Source organism: Triturus cristatus, chromosome 7 (assembly GCF_964204655.1).
Source record: "Triturus cristatus chromosome 7, aTriCri1.1, whole genome shotgun sequence".
NCBI lineage: Eukaryota > Metazoa > Chordata > Amphibia > Caudata > Salamandridae > Triturus > Triturus cristatus.
In genome coordinates this window covers 155,389,750-155,407,250 of record NC_140590.1, presented here as the reverse complement: position 1 = coordinate 155,407,250, position 17,501 = coordinate 155,389,750, and positions in this window count along the sequence as shown.

Sequence of the window (17,501 nt, the reverse complement as noted above, 5' to 3'; positions counted from 1 at the left end):
TAGGGGGTCTTGCAGGGGGTGGTGTTTCAGGGTTTAGGGCAGTGCAGTGGTGGTCAAGCAGTGTAGGGGTTCATGCATGGGGTGGTGTTTCAGGGTTTAGGGCAGTGCAGTAGTGTTCGGGCAGTGTAGGGGGTCATGCAGGGGGTGGTGTTTCAGGATTTAGGGCAGTGCTGTGGTGTTCAGGCAGTATAGGGGTCATGGGGGGTGGTGTTTCAGGGTTTAGGGCAGTGCAGTTGTGTTCGGGCAGTGCTGGTGGGCTTGCTGGGGTTGGTGTTTCAGGGTTTAGGGCAGTGGTGCTGGGCAGTGTAGGGGGTCATACTGGGGGTGGTGTTTCAGGGTTTAGGGCAGCACAGTGGTGTTTGGGGAGTGTAGGGGTCTTGCTGGGGGAGGTGTTTCAGGGTTTAGTGCAGTGCAGTGGTGTTCGGGCAGTGTAGAGGGTTTTGCTGGGGGTGGTGTTTAAGGGTTTAGGGCAGTGCAGTGGTGTTCGGGCAGTATAGGGTGTCGTGGGGGGTGGTGTTTCAGGGTTTAGGGCAGTGCAGTGGTGTTCGGGCAGTGTTGATGGGCTTGCTGGGGGTGGTGTTTCAGGGTTTAGGGCAGTGCAGTGGTGTTCAGGCAGTGTAGGGGGTCTTGCTGCGGGTGGTGTTTCAGGGTTTAGGGCAGTGCAGTAGTGTTCGGGCAGTGTAGGGGGTCGTGCTGCTGGTGGTGTTTCAGGGTTTAGGGCAGTGGTGCTGGGCAGTGTAGGAGGTCATGCTGGGGGTGGTGTTTCAGGGTTTAGGGCAGTGGTGCTGGGCAGTGTAGGGGGTCATACTGGGGGTGGTGTTTCAGGGTTTAGGGCAGCGCAGTGGTGTATGGGGAGTGTATGGGGTCTTGCTGGGGGTGGTGTTTCAGGGTTTAGTGCAGTGCAGTGGTGTTCGGGCAGTGTAGAGGGTTTTGCTGGGGGTGGTGTTTAAGGGTTTAGGGCAGTGTAGTGGTGTTCGGGCAGTATAGGGTGTCGTGGGGGGTGGTGTTTCAGGGTTTAGGGCAGTGCAGTGGTGTTCGGGCAGTGTTGATGGGCTTGCTGGGGGTGGTGTATCAGGGTTTAGGACAGTGGTGTTCGGGCAGTGTAGGGGGTCTTGCTGCGGGTGGTGTTTCAGGGTTTAGGGCAGTGCAGTGGTGTTCAGGCAGTGTAGCGGGTCGTGCTGCGAGTGGTGTTTCAGGGTTTAGGGCAGTGCAGTAGTGTTCGGGCAGTGTAGGGGGTCGTGCTGCGGGTGGTGTTTCAGGGTTTAGGGCAGTGGTGCTGGGCAGTGTAGGGGGTCATGCTGGGGGTGGTGTTTCAGGGCTTAGGGCAGTGCAGTGGTGTTTGGGGAGTGTAGGGGGTCTTGCTGGGGGTGGTGTTTCAGGGTTTAGTGCAGTGCAGTGGTGTTCGGGCAGTGTAGAGTGTTTTGCTGGGGGTGGTGTTTCAGGGTTTAGGGCAGTGCAGTGGTGTTCGGGCAGTATAGGGTGTCGTGGGGGGGTGGTGTTTCAGGGTTTAGGGCAGTGCAGTGGTGTTCGGGCAGTGTTGATGGGCTTGCTGGGGGTGTTGTTTCAGGGTTTAGGGCAGTGCAGTGGTGTTCAGGCAGTGTAGCGGGTCGTGCTGCTGGTGGTGTTTCAGGGTTTAGAGCAGTGCAGTGGTTTTCGGTCAGTGTAGGGGGTCGTGCATGGGGTGGTGTTTCAGGGTTTAGGGCAGTCGTGTTCGGGCAGTGTAGGGGGTCCTGCTGGGGGTGGTGTTTTAGGGTTTAGGGCAGTGCAGTGGTGTTCGGGCAGTGTGGGGGGTCATGCTGGGGCTGGTGTTTCAAGGTTTAGGGCAGTGCAGTGTTGTTCGGGCAGTGTAGGGGGTCGTGCAGGGGGTGGTGTTTCAGGGTTTAGGGCAGTGCAGTGGTGGTCAGGCAGTGTAGGGGTTCATGCATGGGGTGGTGTTTCAGGGTTTAGGGCAGTGCAGTAGTGTTCGGGCAGTGTAGATGGTTGTGCAGGGGGTGGTGTTTCAGGATTAAGGGCAGTGCTGTGGTGTTCGGGCAGTATAGGGGTCATGGGGTGGTGTTTCAGGGTTTAGAGCAGTGCAGTTGTGTTCGGGCAGTGCTGGTGGGCTTGCTGGGGGTGGTGTTTCAGGGTTTAGGGCAGTGGTGCTGGGCAGTGTAGGGGGTCATACTGGGGGTGGAGTTTCAGGGTTTAGGGCAGTGCAGTGGTGTTCGAGCAGTGTAGAGGGTTTTGCTGGGGGTGGTGTTTCAGGGTTTAGGGCAGTGCAGTGGTGTTCGGGCAGTATAGGGTGTCGTGGGGGGTGGTGTTTCAGGGTTTAGGGCAGTGCAGTGGTGTTCGGGCAGTGTTGATGGGCTTGCTGGGGGTGGTGTGTCAGGGTTTAGGGCAGTGGTGTTCAGGCAGTGTAGGGGGTCTTGCTGCGGGTGGTGTTTCAGGGTTTAGGGCAGTGCAGTGGTGTTCAGGCAGTGTAGCGGGTCGTGCTGTGGGTGGTGTTTCAGGGTTTAGGGCAGTGCAGTAGTGTTTGGGCAGTGTAGGGGGTCGTGCTGCGGGTGGTGTTTCAGGGTTTAGGGCAGTGGTGCTGGGCAGTGTAGGGGATCATGCTGGGGGTGGTGTTTCAGGGTTTAGGGCAGTGCAGTGGTGTTTTGGGAGTGTAGGGGGTCTTGCTGGGGGTGGTGTTTCAGGGTTTAGTGCAGTGCAGTGGTGTTCGGGCAGTGTAGAGTGTTTTGCTGGGGGTGGTGTTTCAGGGTTTAGGGCAGTGCAGTGGTGTTCAGGCAGTGTTGATGGGCTTGCTGGGGGTGGCGTTTCAGGGTTTAGGGCAGTGGTGTTTGGGCAGTGTAGGGGGTCTTGCTGCGGGTGGTGTTTCAGGGTTTAGGGCAGTGCAGTGGTGTTCAGGCAGTGTAGCGGGCCGTGCTGCGGGTGGTGTTTCAGGGTTTAGGGCAGTGCAGCGGTTTTCGGTCAGTGTAGGGGGCCGTGCATGGGGTGGTGTTTCAGGCTTTAGGGCAGTCATGTTCGGGCAGTGTAGGGGGTCCTGCTGGGGGTGGTGTTTTAGGGTTTAGGGCAGTGCAGTGGTGTTCGGGCAGTGTGGGGGGTCGTGCTGGGGCTGGTAATTCAGGGTTTAGGGCAGTGCAGTGGTGTTTGGGTAGTGTAGGGGGTCATGCGGGGGTGGTGTTTCAGGTGTTAGGGCAGTGCAGTGTGTTCGAGCAGTGTAAGGGGTCATGCAGGGGGTGGTGTTTCAGGGTTTAGGGCAGTGCAGTGGTGTTCGGGCAGTGTAGGGGGTCGTGCTGGGGCTGGTGTTTCAGGGTTTTGGGCAGAGCAGTGGTGTTCGGGCAGTGTAGGGGGTTGTGCTGGTGCTGATGTTTCAGGGTTTAGGCCAGTGCAGTTGTGTTCGGGCAGTGTAGGGGGTCGTGCTGGGGCTGGTGTTTCAGGGTTTAGGGCAGTGCAGTGGTGTTCGGGCAGTGTAGGGGTTCGTGCTGGGGCTGGTGTTTCAGGGTTTAGGGCAGTGCAGTGGTGTTCGGGTAGTGTAGGGGGTCTTGCTGCCAGTGGTGTTTCAGGGTTTAGTGCAGTGGTGTCCGGGCAGTGTAGGGTGTCTTGCTGGAGGTGATGTTTCAGGGGTTAGGGCAGTGCAGTAGTGTTCGGGCAGTGTAGGGGGTTGTGCTGGGGCTGGTGTTTCATGATTTAGGGCAGTGCTGTGGTGTTCGGGCAGTGTAGGGGGACATGCTGGGGCTGGTGTTTCAGGGTTTAGGGCAGTTCACTGGTGTTTGGGCAGTGTAGGGGGTTGTGCTGGCTGGTGTTTCAGGGTTTAGGGCAGTGCAGTGGTGTTCAGGCAGTGTAGGGGGATTGTGCTGGGGCTGGTGTTTCAGGGTTTAGGGCAGTGGTGTTCGGGCAGTGTAAGGGGTCGTGCAGGGAGTGGTATTTCAGGGTTTAGGGCAGAGCAGTGGTGTTCACGCAGTGTAGGGGGTTGTACTGGGGTGGTGTTTCAGGGTTTAGGACAGTGCAGTGGTGTTCGGGCAGTGTAAGGGGTCATGCAGGGGGTGGTATTTCAGGGTTTAGGGCAAAGCAGTGGTGTTCGGGCAGTGTAGGGGGTCTTGCAGGAGGTGGTGTTTCAGGGTTTAGGGCAGTGGTGTTCGGGCAGTGTAGGAGGTGTTGCTGAGGGTGGTGTTTCAGGGTTTAGGGCAGTGGTGCAATGGTGTTCGGGCAGTGTAGGGGGGCTGGCAGGGGGTGGTGTTTTAGGGCGGTGCAGTGGTGTTCCGGCAGCTTGGGGGGGTCGTGCTGGGGATGGTGTTTCAGGGTTTAGGGCAGTGCAGTGGTGTTCGAGAAGCGTAGGGGTCATGCTGGGGCTGGTGTTTCAGGGTTTAGGGCAGTGCAGTGGTGTTCAGGTAGTGTAGTGGGTCGTGCGGGGTCGGTGTTTCAGGGTTTAGGGCAGTGCAGTGGTGTTCGGGCAGTGTAGGGGGTCATGAGGGGGTGTTTTTTCAGGGTTTAGGGCAGTGAAGTGGTGTTTGGGCAGTGTAAGGGGTTGTGCTGGGGTGACGTTTCAGGGTTTAGGGCAGAGCAGTGGTGTTCGGGCAGTGTAGGGGGTCTTGCAGGAGGTGGTGTTTCAGGGTTTAGGGCAGTGGTGTTCGGGCAGTGTAGGAGGTGTTGCTGGGGGTGGTGTTTCAGGGTTTAGGGCAGTGGTGCAATGGTGTTTGGGCAGTGTAGAGGGGCTGTCAGGGGGTGGTGTTTTAGGGCGGTGCAGTGGTGTTCCGGCAGCTTGGGGGGGTTGTGCTGGGGTGACGTTTCAGGGTTTAGGGCAGTGCAGTGGTGTTCGGGCAGTGTAGGGGGTCTTGCTGGGGGTGGTGTTTCAGGGTTTAGGGCAGTGCAGTGTTGTTCGGGCAGTGTAGGGGTTTGTGCAGGGGGGTGGTGTTTCAGGGTTTAGGGCAGTGCAGTGGTGTTTGGGGAGTGTAGGGTGTCGTGTGGGGGCTGGTGTTTCAGGGTTTAGGGCAGTGCAGTGGTGTTCGGGCAGTGTAGGGGATCGTGCGGGGCTGGTGTTTCAGGGTTTAGGTCAGTGCAGTGGTGTTCGGGCAGAGTAGGGTGTCGTGCGGGAGCTGGTGTTTCAGGGTTTAGGGCAGTGCAGTGGTGTTCGGGCAGTGTAGGGGGTCATGCGGAGCTGGTGTTTCAGGGTTCAGGGTAGTGCAGTGGAGTTCGGGCAGTAGAGGGGGTCATGCGTGGGCTGGTGTTGCAGAGTTTAGGGCAGTGCAGTTGTGTTCGGGCAGTGTAGGGGGTCATGCTGGGGCTGGTGTTTCAGAGTTTAGTATATTACAGGAAACAATGGTCCCTGAAAGCAGAAAGATAAGCAATACAATGAATATAGCCAAAGTTGGTACTATATTGCAGCCAGTGTCCAGCCGGACAGAGGCACCTTTAATAAGTTGAAATGTTTAACAATAATCCAGAGAATGTAAGTACAATCTTAGTGGGATACAAGCCTGTATCCTAAGACTTACATATCGTAAGGACAACATGTGAAAGACGTTCAGGCAATTTCAAGGATGTTTCTATCTGAAAAATATATAGAGTAGCGAAACATCTGGTACATATACTGTCACCTTCCCAGTATGTTATATACAAAGAATACAATGTGTAAGGTAGACAACTGTGTCGACGGCGTTTCGATCCATATCAGGGGGATAACGGATCATCATCAGGACTAATCAATCAAATTGCCCATGTTCAAAAGCCTCAGTGTGCGAAACTGGATACTTAGGGGGGCGTCTAGGACGGGTGGCAAACCAGATTAATCCTAAGGGACGCGTATCTAATTTCGAGGGTAGTAGGGCAATGCCCACGGGTTAGGGGTTCCGGGAGTATGCGAAAGTGAGGCTTCACTTTCGCATTTGCGTTGCCCGAGCGAGTCGTCATTGACGTGGCCACGGAATCCTATTCTCTCACCAAATTGAGAGGATCTTTGAATTTGTACCGTGACCTGTACTCCCGGACACTGGCTGCAATATTGTACCAACTTTGGCTATATTCATTGTATTGCTTATCTTTCTGCGTTCAGGGACCATTGTTTCCTGTAATATATAACCTCCCAAGGTCCCTGTCTAATTCCTTTGGGTGCCCTTGTGTTTTTTCACACAATTTCAGGGTTTAGGGCAGTGCAGTGGTGTTCAGGCAGTGTAGGGGGTCGTGCGTGGGCTGGTGTTTTAGGATTTAGGGCAGTGCAGTGGCGTTCGAGCAGAGTAGGGGGTCGTGCTGGGGGTGGTGTTTCAGGGTTTAGGGCAGAGCAGTGGTGTTCAGGCAGTGTAGGGGTCGTGCTGGGGGTGGTGTTTCAGGGCTTAGGGCAGTGCATTGGTGTTCGAGCAGTGTAGGGGGTCGTGCAGGGGGTGGTGTTTCAGGTTTTAGGGCAGTGTTGTAGTGTTCGGGCAGAGTATGGGGTCGTCATGGGGGTGGTGTTTCAGGGTTTGGGGTAGTGGTGTTCGTGAAGTGTAGGGGGTCATGCTAAGGGCTGTTGTTAACGTGTTTATGGCAGTGCAGTGGTGTTCAGGCAGTGTAGGGGGTCATGCTGGTGCTGGTGTTTCGGGGTCTAGGGCAGTGCAGTTGTGTTCGGGCAGTGTAGGGGGTCGTGCTGGGGCTGGTCTTTCAGGGTTTAGGGCCGTGCAGTGGTGTTCGGGCAGTGTAGGAGGTCATGCTGGGACTGGTATTTCATGTTTTTGGGCAGAGCAGTGGTGTTCGGGCAGTGTAGGGGGTCTTGTTGGGGTTGCTGTTTCAGGGTTTAGGGCAGTGGAGTAGTGTTCGAGCAGTGTAGGGGGACTTGCTGGGGGTGATGTTTCAGGGTTTAGGGCAGTGGTGTTCGGGCAGTGTAGGGGTTCTTGCTGGAGGTTATGTTTCAAGGGTTAGGGCAGTGCAGTAGTGTTTGGGCAGTGTAGGAGGTCGTACTGGGGCGGGTGTTTCAAGGTTTATGGCAGTGCAGTGGTGTTCGGGCAGTGTAGGGAGTCATGCAGGGGGTGGTATTTCAGGGTATAGGGCAGAGCAATGGTGTTCGGGCAGTGTAGGGGGTCTGGCAGGGGATGGTGTTTCAGTTTTAAGGGCAGTGGTATTCGGACAGTGTAGGGGGTCTTTCTGGAGGTGATGTTTCAGGGTTTAGGGCAGTTCACTGGTGTTCGGGTAGTGTAGGGGGTTGTGCTGGCTGGTGTTTCAGGGCTTAGTGCAGTGTAAGGGGTCGTACAGGGAGTGGTATTTCAGGGTTTAGGGCAGAGCAGTGGTGTTCAGGCAGTGTACGGGGTCGTACTGGGGTGGTGTTTCAGGGTTTAGGACAGTGCAGTGGTGTTCGTGCAGTGTAAGGGGTCATGCAGGGGGTGGTATTTCAGGGTTTAGGGCAGAGCAGGGGTGTTCAGGCAGTGTGGGGGGTCTTGCAGGAGGTGGTGTTTCAGGGTTTTGGGCAGTGGCGTTCGGGCAGTGTAGGAGGTCTTGCTGGGGGTGGTGTTTCAGGGTTTAGGGCAGTGGTGCAATGGTGTTCGGGCAGTGTAGGGGGTGTGGCAGGGGGTAGGGTTTCAGGGTTTAGGGCAGTGGTATTCGTGCAGTGTAGGGGGTCTTGCTGGGGGTGCTGTTTAGGGTTTAGGGCAGTGGTGTTCGGGCAGTGTAGGGGGTCCTTCTGGGGGTGGTGTTTTAAGGCAGTGCAGTGGTGTTCCGGCAGCTTGGGGTGGCCGTGCTGGGGATGGTATTTCAGGGTTTAGGGCAGTGCAGTGGTGTTCGAGCAGTGTAGGGGGTCATGCTGGGGCTGGTGTTTCAGGGTTTAGGGCAGTGCAGTGGTGTTCAGGTGGTGTAGGGTGTCGTGCAGGGGTGGTGTTTCAGGGTTTAGGGCAGTGCAGTGGTGTTCAGGCAGTGTAGGGGGTCGTGCGTGGGCTGGTGTTTTAGAGTTTAGGGCAGTGAAGTGGCGTTCGAGCAGAGTAGGGGGTCGTGCTGGGGGTGGTGTTTCAGGGTTTAGGGCAGAGCAGGGGTGTTCAGGCAGTGTAGGGGTCGTGCTGGGGGTGGTGTTTCAGGGCTTAGGGCAGTGCAGTGGTGTTCGAGCAGTGTAGGGGGTCATGCAGGGGGTGGTGTTTCAGGTTATAGGGCAGTGTTGTAGTGTTCGGGCAGAGTAGGGGGTCGTCCTGGGGGTGGTGTTTCAGGGTTTGGGGTAGTGGTGATTGTGTAGTGTAGGGGGTCGTGCTAAGGGCTGGTGTTTACGTGTTTAGGGCAGTGCAGTGATGTTCAGGCAGCGTAGGGGGTCATGCTGGTGCTGGTGTTTCAGGGTCTAGGACAGTGCAGTTGTGTTCGGGTGGTGTAGGGGGTCGTGCTGGGGCTGGTGTTTCAGGGTTTAGGGCCGTGCAGTGGTGTTCGGGCAGTGTAGGGGGTCGTGCTGGGACTGGTATTTCATGTTTTTGGGCAGAGCAGTGGTGTTCGGGCAGTGTAGGGGGTCTTGTTGGGGTTAGTGTTTCAGGGTTTAGGGCAGTGGAGTAGTGTTCGAGCAGTGTAGGGGGACTTGCTAGGGGTGGTGTTTCAGGGTTTAGGGCAGTGGTGTTCGGGCAGTGTAGGGGTTGTTGCTGGAGGTTATGTTTCAAGGGTTAGGGCAGTGCAGTAGTGTTTGGGCAGTGTAGGAGGTCGTACTGGGGCGGGTGTTTCAAGGTTTATGGCAGTGCAGTGGTGTTCGGGCAGTGTAGGGAGTCATGCAGGGGGCGGTATTTCAGGGTATTGGGCAGAGCAATGGTGTTCGGGCAGTGCAGGGGTGCTTGCTGAAGGTTATGTTTCAAGGGTTAGGGCAGTGCAGTAGTGTTTGGGCAGTGTAGGAGGTCGTACTGGGGCGGGTGTTTCAAGGTTTATGGCAGTGCAGTAGTGTTTGGGCAGTGTAGGAGGTCGTACTGGGGCGTGTGTTTCAAGGTTTATGGAAGTGCAGTGTTGTTCGGGAAGTGTAGGGAGTCATGCAGGGGGTGGTATTTCAGGGTATAGGGCAGTGGTATTCGGACAGTGTAGGGGGTCTTGCTGGAGGTGATGTTTCAGGGTTTAGGGCAGTTCACTGGTGTTCGGGCAGTGTAGGGGGTTGTGCTGGCTGGTGTTTCAGGGTTTAGGGCAGTGTAAGGGGTCGTGCAGGGAGTGGTATTTCAGGGTTTAGGGCAGAGCAGTGGTGTTCAGGCAGTGTACGGGGTCGTACTGGGGGTGGTGTTTCAGGGTTTAGGACAGTGCAGTGGAGTTCGGGCAGTGTAAGGGGTCATGCAGGGGGTGATATTTCAGGGTTTAGGGCAGAGCAGTGGTGTTCGGGCATTGTAGGGGTCTTGCATGGGGTGGTGTTTCTGGGTTTAGGGCAGTGGTGTTCGGGCAGTGTAGGAGTTCTTGCTGGGGGTGGTGTTTCAGGGTTTAGGGCAGTGGTGCAGTGGTGTTTGGGCAGTGTAGGGGGTCTGGCAGGGGCTGGTGTTTCAGGGTTTAGGGCAGTGGTATTCGGGCAGTGTAGGGGGTCTTACTGGGGGTGGTGTTTCAGGGTTCAGGGAAGTGGTGTTTGGGCAGTGTAGGGGGTCCTGCTGGGGATGGTGTTTTAGGGCTTAGGGCCGTGCAGTGGTATTCGGGCAGTGTGGTGGGTCATCCTGGGGTTGGTGTTTCAGGGTTTAGGGCAGTCCAGTGGTGTTCGGGCAGTGTAGGGGGTCGAGTTGGGGCTGGTGTTTTAGGGAATAGGGCAGTGCAGTGGTGTTCGGGCAGAGTAGCGGGTCATGCTGGGGCTGGTATTTCAGGGTTTAGGACAGTGCAGAGGTGTTCGGGTAGTGTAAGGGGTCATGCGTATGGTGGTGTTTCAGTGTTTAGGGCAGTGCAGTGGTGTTCGGGCAGTGTAGGGGGTCATGACATGGTGGTGTATCAGGGTTTAGGGCAGTGAAGTGGTGTTTCGGCAGTGTAGGGGGTCATGCTGGGGGTGGCGTTTCAGGGTTTAGGGCAGTGCAGTGGTGTTCGGGCAGTGTAGGGGGTCTTGCTGTGGGTGGCGTTTCAGGGTTTAGGGCAGTGCAGTGGTGTTCGGGCAGTGTAGGGGGTTGTGCAGGGGGTGGCATTTCAGAGTTTAGGGCAGTGCAGTGGTGTTCAGGCAGTGTAGGGGGTCGTGCTGGGCGAGCTGTTTCAGGGTTTAGGGCAGTGCAGTGGTGTTCGGGCAGTGTAGGAGGTCGTGCTGCGGTGTTGTTTCTGGGTTTAGGGCAGTGCAGTGGTATTCGGGCAGTGTGGGGGGGTCGTGCTGGAGCTGGTGTTTCAGGGTTTAGGGCAGTGCAGCGGTGTTCGGGCAATGTAGGGGGTCTTGCTGGGGCTGGTGTTTCAGGGATAATGGGTTCAGGCAGTGTAGGGACTCATGCGGGGGCTGGTCTTTCAGGGTTTAGGGCAGTGCAGTGGTGTTCGGACAGTGTAGGGGGTCGTGCGGGGGCTGGTGTTTCAGGGTTTAGGGCAGTGCAGTGATATTTGGGCAGTGTAAAGGGTTGTGCGTGGGCGGGTGTTTCAGAGTTTAGGGCAGTGCAGTGGTGTTCGGGCAGTGTAGGGGGTCGTGCTGGGGCTGGTGTTTCAGGGTTTAGGTCAGTGCAGTGGTGGTCGGGCAGTGTAGGGGGTTGTGCTGGCTGGTGTTTCAGGGATTAGGGCAGTGTAAGGGGTCGTACAGGGGGTGGTGTTTCAGGGTTTAGGGCAGTGCAGTGGTGTTTGGATATTGTAGGGGGTCGTGCAGGGGGTGGTGTTTCAGGGTTTAGGGCAGTGCAGTGGAGTTCCGGCAGTGTAGGGGGTCATGCTGGGATGGTGTTTCAGTTTTAGGACAGTGTAGTGGTGTTCAGGCAGAGTAGGGGGGTCATGCTGGGGCTGGTGATTCAGGGTTTAGTATATTACAGGAAACAATGGTCCCTGAAAGCAGAAAGATAAGCAATACAATGAATATAGCCAAAGTTGGTACTATATTGCAGCCAGTGTCCAGCCGGACAGAGGCACCTTTAATAAGTTGAAATGTTTAACAATAATCCAGAGAATGTAAGTACAATCTTAGTGGGATACAAGCCTGTATCCTAAGACTTACATATCGTAAGGACAACATGTGAAAGACGTTCAGGCAATTTCAAGGATGTTTCTATCTGAAAAATATATAGAGTAGCGAAACATCTGGTACATATACTGTCACCTTCCCAGTATGTTATATACAAAGAATACAATGTGTAAGGTAGACAACTGTGTCGACGGCGTTTCGATCCATATCAGGGGGATAACGGATCATCATCAGGACTAATCAATCAAATTGCCCATGTTCAAAAGCCTCAGTGTGCGAAACTGGATACTTAGGGGGGCGTCTAGGACGGGTGGCAAACCAGATTAATCCTAAGGGACGCGTATCTAATTTCGAGGGTAGTAGGGCAATGCCCACGGGTTAGGGGTTCCGGGAGTATGCGAAAGTGAGGCTTCACTTTCGCATTTGCGTTGCCCGAGCGAGTCGTCATTGACGTGGCCACGGAATCCTATTCTCTCACCAAATTGAGAGGATCTTTGAATTTGTACCGTGACCTGTACTCCCGGACACTGGCTGCAATATTGTACCAACTTTGGCTATATTCATTGTATTGCTTATCTTTCTGCTTTCAGGGACCATTGTTTCCTGTAATATATAACCTCCCAAGGTCCCTGTCTAATTCCTTTGGGTGCCCTTGTGTTTTTTCACACAATTTCAGGGTTTAGGGCAGTGCAGTGGTGTTCAGGCAGTGTAGGGGGTCGTGCGTGGGCTGGTGTTTTAGGGTTTAGGGCAGTGCAGTGGTGTTCGAGCAGAGTAGGGGGTCGTGCTGGGGGTGGTGTTTCAGGGTTTAGGGCAGAGCAGTGGTGTTCAGGCAGTGTAGGGGTCGTGCTGGGGGTGGTGTTTCAGGGCTTAGGGCAGTGCATTGGTGTTCGAGCAGTGTAGGGGGTCGTGCAGGGGGTGGTGTTTCAGGTTTTAGGGCAGTGTTGTAGTGTTCGGGCAGAGTATGGGGTCGTCATAGGGGTGGTGTTTCAGGGTTTGGGGTAGTGATGTTCGTGAAGTGTAGGGGGTCATGCTAAGGGCTGTTGTTAACGTGTTTATGGCAGTGCAGTGGTGTTCAGGCAGTGTAGGGGGTCATGCTGGTGCTGGTGTTTCGTGGTCTAGGGCAGTGCAGTTGTGTTCGGGCAGTGTAGGGGGTCGTGCTGGGGCTGGTATTTCAGGGTTTAGGGCCGTGCAGTGGTGTTCGGGCAGTGTAGGGGGTCATGCTGGGACTGGTATTTCATGTTTTTGGGCAGAGCAGTGGTGTTCGGGCAGTGTAGGGGGTCTTGTTGGGGTTGCTGTTTCAGGGTTTAGGGCAGTGGAGTAGTGTTCGAGCAGTGTAGGGGGACTTGCTGGGGGTGATGTTTCAGGGTTTAGGGCAGTGGTGTTCGGGCAGTGTAGGGGTTCTTGCTGGAGGTTATGTTTCAAGGGTAAGGGCAGTGCAGTAGTGTTTGGGCAGTGTAGGAGGTCGTACTGGGGCGGGTGTTTCAAGGTTTATGGCAGTGCAGTGGTGTTCGGGCAGTGTAGGGAGTCATGCAGGGGGTGGTATTTCAGGGTATAGGGCAGAGCAATGGTGTTCGGGCAGTGTAGGGGGTCTGGCAGGGGATGGTGTTTCAGTTTTAAGGGCAGTGGTATTCGGAAAGTGTAGGGGGTCTTTCTGGAGGTGATGTTTCAGGGTTTAGGGCAGTGCAGTGGAGTTCCGGCAGTGTAGGGGGTCATGCTGGGATGGTGTTTCAGTTTTAGGACAGTGTAGTGGTGTTCAGGCAGAGTAGGGGAGTCATGCTGGGGCTGGTGTTTCAGGGTTTAGTATATTACAGGAAACAATGGTCCCTGAAAGCAGAAAGATAAGCAATACAATGAATATAGCCAAAGTTGGTACTATATTGCAGCCAGTGTCCAGCCGGACAGAGGCACCTTTAATAAGTTGAAATGTTTAACAATAATCCAGAGAATGTAAGTACAATCTTAGTGGGATACAAGCCTGTATCCTAAGACTTACATATCGTAAGGACAACATGTGAAAGACGTTCAGGCAATTTCAAGGATGTTTCTATCTGAAAAATATATAGAGTAGCGAAACATCTGGTACATATACTGTCACCTTCCCAGTCTGTTATATACAAAGAATACAATGTGTAAGGTAGACAACTGTGTCGACGGCGTTTCGATCCATATCAGGGGGATAACGGATCATCATCAGGACTAATCAATCAAATTGCCCATGTTCAAAAGCCTCAGTGTGCGAAACTGGATACTTAGGGGGGCGTCTAGGACGGGTGGCAAACCAGATTAATCCTAAGGGACGCGTATCTAATTTCGAGGGTAGTAGGGCAATGCCCACGGGTTAGGGGTTCCGGGAGTATGCGAAAGTGAGGCTTCACTTTCGCATTTGCGTTGCCCGAGCGAGTCGTCATTGACATGGCCACGGAATCCTATTCTCTCACCAAATTGAGAGGATCTTTGAATTTGTACCGTGACCTGTACTCCTGGACACTGGCTGCAATATTGTACCAACTTTGGCTATATTCATTGTATTGCTTATCTTTCTGCTTTCAGGGACCATTGTTTCCTGTAATATATAACCTCCCAAGGTCCCTGTCTAATTCCTTTGGATGCCCTTGTGTTTTTTCACACAATTTCAGGGTTTAGGGCAGTGCAGTGGTGTTCAGGCAGTGTAGGGGGTCGTGCGTGGGCTGGTGTTTTAGGGTTTAGGGCAGTGCAGTGGTGTTCGAGCAGAGTAGGGGGTCGTGCTGGGGGTGGTGTTTCAGGGTTTAGGGCAGAGCAGTGGTGTTCAGGCAGTGTAGGGGTCGTGCTGGGGGTGGTGTTTCAGGGCTTAGGGCAGTGCATTGGTGTTCGAGCAGTGTAGGGGGTCGTGCAGGGGGTGGTGTTTCAGGTTTTAGGGCAGTGTTGTAGTGTTCGGGTAGAGTATGGGGTCGTCATGGGGGTGGTGTTTCAGGGTTTGGGGTAGTGGTGTTCGTGAAGTGTAGGGGGTCATGCTAAGGGCTGTTAACGTGTTTATGGCAGTGCAGTGGTGTTCAGGCAGTGTAGGGGGTCATGCTGGTGCTGGTGTTTCGGGGTCTAGGGCAGTGCAGTTGTGTTCGGGCAGTGTAGGGGGTCGTGCTGGGGCTGGTCTTTCAGGGTTTAGGGCCGTGCAGTGGTGTTCGGGCAGTGTAGGGGGTCATGCTGGGACTGGTATTTCATGTTTTTGGGCAGAGCAGTGGTGTTCGGGCAGTGTAGGGGGTCTTGTTGGGGTTGCTGTTTCAGGGTTTAGGGCAGTGGAGTAGTGTTCGAGCAGTGTAGGGGGACTTGCTGGGGGTGATGTTTCAGGGTTTAGGGCAGTGGTGTTCGGGCAGTGTAGGGGTTCTTGCTGGAGGTTATGTTTCAAGGGTTAGGGCAGTGCAGTAGTGTTTGGGCAGTGTAGGAGGTCGTACTGGGGCGGGTGTTTCAAGGTTTATGGCAGTGCAGTGGTGTTCGGGCAGTGTAGGGAGTCATGCAGGGGGTGGTATTTCAGTGTATAGGGCAGAGCAATGGTGTTCGGGCAGTGTAGGGGGTCTGGCAGGGGATGGTGTTTCAGTTTTAAGGGCAGTGGTATTCGGACAGTGTAGGGGGTCTTTCTGGAGGTGATGTTTCAGGGTTTAGGGCAGTTCACTGGTGTTCGGGCAGTGTAGGGGGTTGTGCTGGCTGGTGTTTCAGGGATTAGGGCAGTGTAAGGGGTCGTACAGGGAGTGGTATATCAGGGTTTAGGGCAGAGCAGTGGTGTTCAGGCAGTGTACGGGGTCGTACTGGGGTGGTGTTTCAGGGTTTAGGACAGTGCAGTGGTGTTCGTGCAGTGTAAGGGGTCATGCAGGGGGTGGTATTTCAGGGTTTAGGGCAGAGCAGGGGTGTTCAGGCAGTGTGGGGGGTCTTGCAGGAGGTGGTGTTTCAGGGTTTTGGGCAGTGGCGTTCGGGCAGTGTAGGAGGTCTTGCTGGGGGTGGTGTTTCAGGGTTTAGGGCAGTGGTGCAATGGTGTTCGGGCAGTGTAGGGGGTGTGGCAGGGGGTAGGGTTTCAGGGTTTAGGGCAGTGGTATTCGTGCAGTGTAGGGGGTCTTGCTGGGGGTGCTGTTTAGGGTTTAGGGCAGTGGTGTTCGGGCAGTGTAGGGGGTCCTTCTGGGGGTGGTGTTTTAAGGCAGTGCAGTGGTGTTCCGGCAGCTTGGGGTGGTCGTGCTGGGGATGGTATTTCAGGATTTAGGGCAGTGCAGTGGTGTTCGAGCAGTGTAGGGGCTCATGATGGGGCTGGTGTTTCAGGGTTTAGGGCAGTGCAGTGGTGTTCAGGTGGTGTAGGGTGTCGTGCAGGGGTGGTGTTTCAGGGTTTAGGGCAGTGCAGTGGTGTTCAGGCAGTGTAGGGGGTCGTGCGTGGGCTGGTGTTTTAGAGTTTAGGGCAGTGCAGTGGCGTTCGAGCAGAGTAGGGGGTCGTGCTGGGGGTGGTGTTTCAGGGTTTAGGGCAGAGCAGGGGTGTTCAGGCAGTGTAGGGGTCGTGCTGGGGGTGGTGTTTCAGGGCTTAGGGCAGTGCAGTGGTGTTCGAGCAGTGTAGGGGGTCATGCAGGGGGTGGTGTTTCAGGTTTTAGGGCAGTGTTGTAGTGTTCGGGCAGAGTAGGGGGTCGTCCTGGGGGTGGTGTTTCAGGGTTTGGGGTAGTGGTGATCGTGTAGTGTAGGGGGTCGTGCTAAGGGCTGGTGTTTACGTGTTTAGGGCAGTGCAGTGATGTTCAGGCAGCGTAGGGGGTCATGCTGGTGCTGGTGTTTCAGGGTCTAGGACAGTGCAGTTGTGTTCGGGTGGGATAGGGGGTCGTGCTGGGGCTGGTGTTTCAGGGTTTAGGGCCGTGCAGTGGTGTTCGGGCAGTGTAGGGGGTCGTGCTGGGACTGGTATTTCATGTTTTTGGGCAGAGCAGTGGTGTTCGGGCAGTGTAGGGGGTCTTGTTGGGGTTAGTGTTTCAGGGTTTAGGGCAGTGGAGTAGTGTTCGAGCAGTGTAGGGGGACTTGCTTGGGGTGGTGTTTCAGGGTTTAGGGCAGTGGTGTTCGGGCAGTGTAGGGGTTGTTGCTGGAGGTTATGTTTCAAGGGTTAGGGCAGTGCAGTAGTGTTTGGGCAGTGTAGGAGGTCGTACTGGGGCGGGTGTTTCAAGGTTTATGGCAGTGCAGTCGTGTTCGGGCAGTGTAGGGAGTCATGCAGGGGGCGGTATTTCAGGGTATTGGGCAGAGCAATGGTGTTCGGGCAGTGCAGGGGTGCTTGCTGGAGGTTATGTTTCAAGGGTTAGGGCAGTGCAGTAGTGTTTGGGCAGTGTAGGAGGTCGTACTGGGGCGGGTGTTTCAAGGTTTATGGCAGTGCAGTAGTGTTTGGGCAGTGTAGGAGGTCGTACTGGGGCGTGTGTTTCAAGGTTTATGGAAGTGCAGTGTTGTTCGGGAAGTGTAGGGAGTCATGCAGGGGGTGGTATTTCAGGGTATAGGGCAGTGGTATTCGGACAGTGTAGGGGGTCTTGCTGGAGGTGATGTTTCAGGGTTTAGGGCAGTTCACTGGTGTTCGGGCAGTGTAGGGGGTTGTGCCGGCTGGTGTTTCAGGGTTTAGGGCAGTGTAAGGGGTCGTGCAGGGAGTGGTATTTCAGGGTTTAGGGCAGAGCAGTGGTGTTCAGGCAGTGTACGGGGTCGTACTGGGGGTGGTGTTTCAGGGTTTAGGACAGTGCAGTGGTGTTCGGGCAGTGTAAGGGGTCATGCAGGGGGTGATATTTCAGGGTTTAGGGCAGAGCAGTGGTGTTCGGGCGTTGTAGGGGTCTTGCATGGGGTGGTGTTTCTGGGTTTAGGGCAGTGGTGTTCGGGCAGTGTAGGAGTTCTTGCTGGGGGTGGTGTTTCAGGGTTTAGGGCAGTGGTGCAGTGGTGTTTGGGCAGTGTAGGGGGTCTGGCAGTGACTGGTGTTTCAGGGTTTAGGGCAGTGCTATTCGGGCAGTGTAGGGGGTCTTACTGGGAGTGGTGTTTCAGGGTTTAGGGAAGTGGTGTTTGGGCAGTGTAGGGGTTCCTGCTGGGGATGGTGTTTTAGTGCTTAGGGCCGTGCAGTGGTATTCGGGCAGTGTGGTGGGTCATCCTGGGGTTGGTGTTTCAGGGTTTAGGGCAGTCCAGTGGTGTTCGGGCAGTGTAGGGGGTCGAGTTGGGGCTGGTGTTTTAGGGAATAGGGCAGTGCAGTGGTGTTCGGGCAGAGTAGCGGGTCATGCTGGGGCTGGTATTTCAGGGTTTAGGACAGTGCAGAGGTGTTCGGGTAGTGTAAGGGGTCATGCGTATGGTGGTGTTTCAGTGTTTAGGGCAGTGCAGTGGTGTTCGGGCAGTGTAGGGGGTCATGACATGGTGGTGTATCAGGGTTTAGGGCAGTGAAGTGGTGTTTCGGCAGTGTAGGGGGTCTTGCTGTGGGTGGCGTTTCAGGGTTTAGGGCAGTGCAGTGGTGTTCGGGCAGTGTAGGGGGTTGTGCAGGGGGTGGCATTTCAGAGTTTAGGGCAGTGCA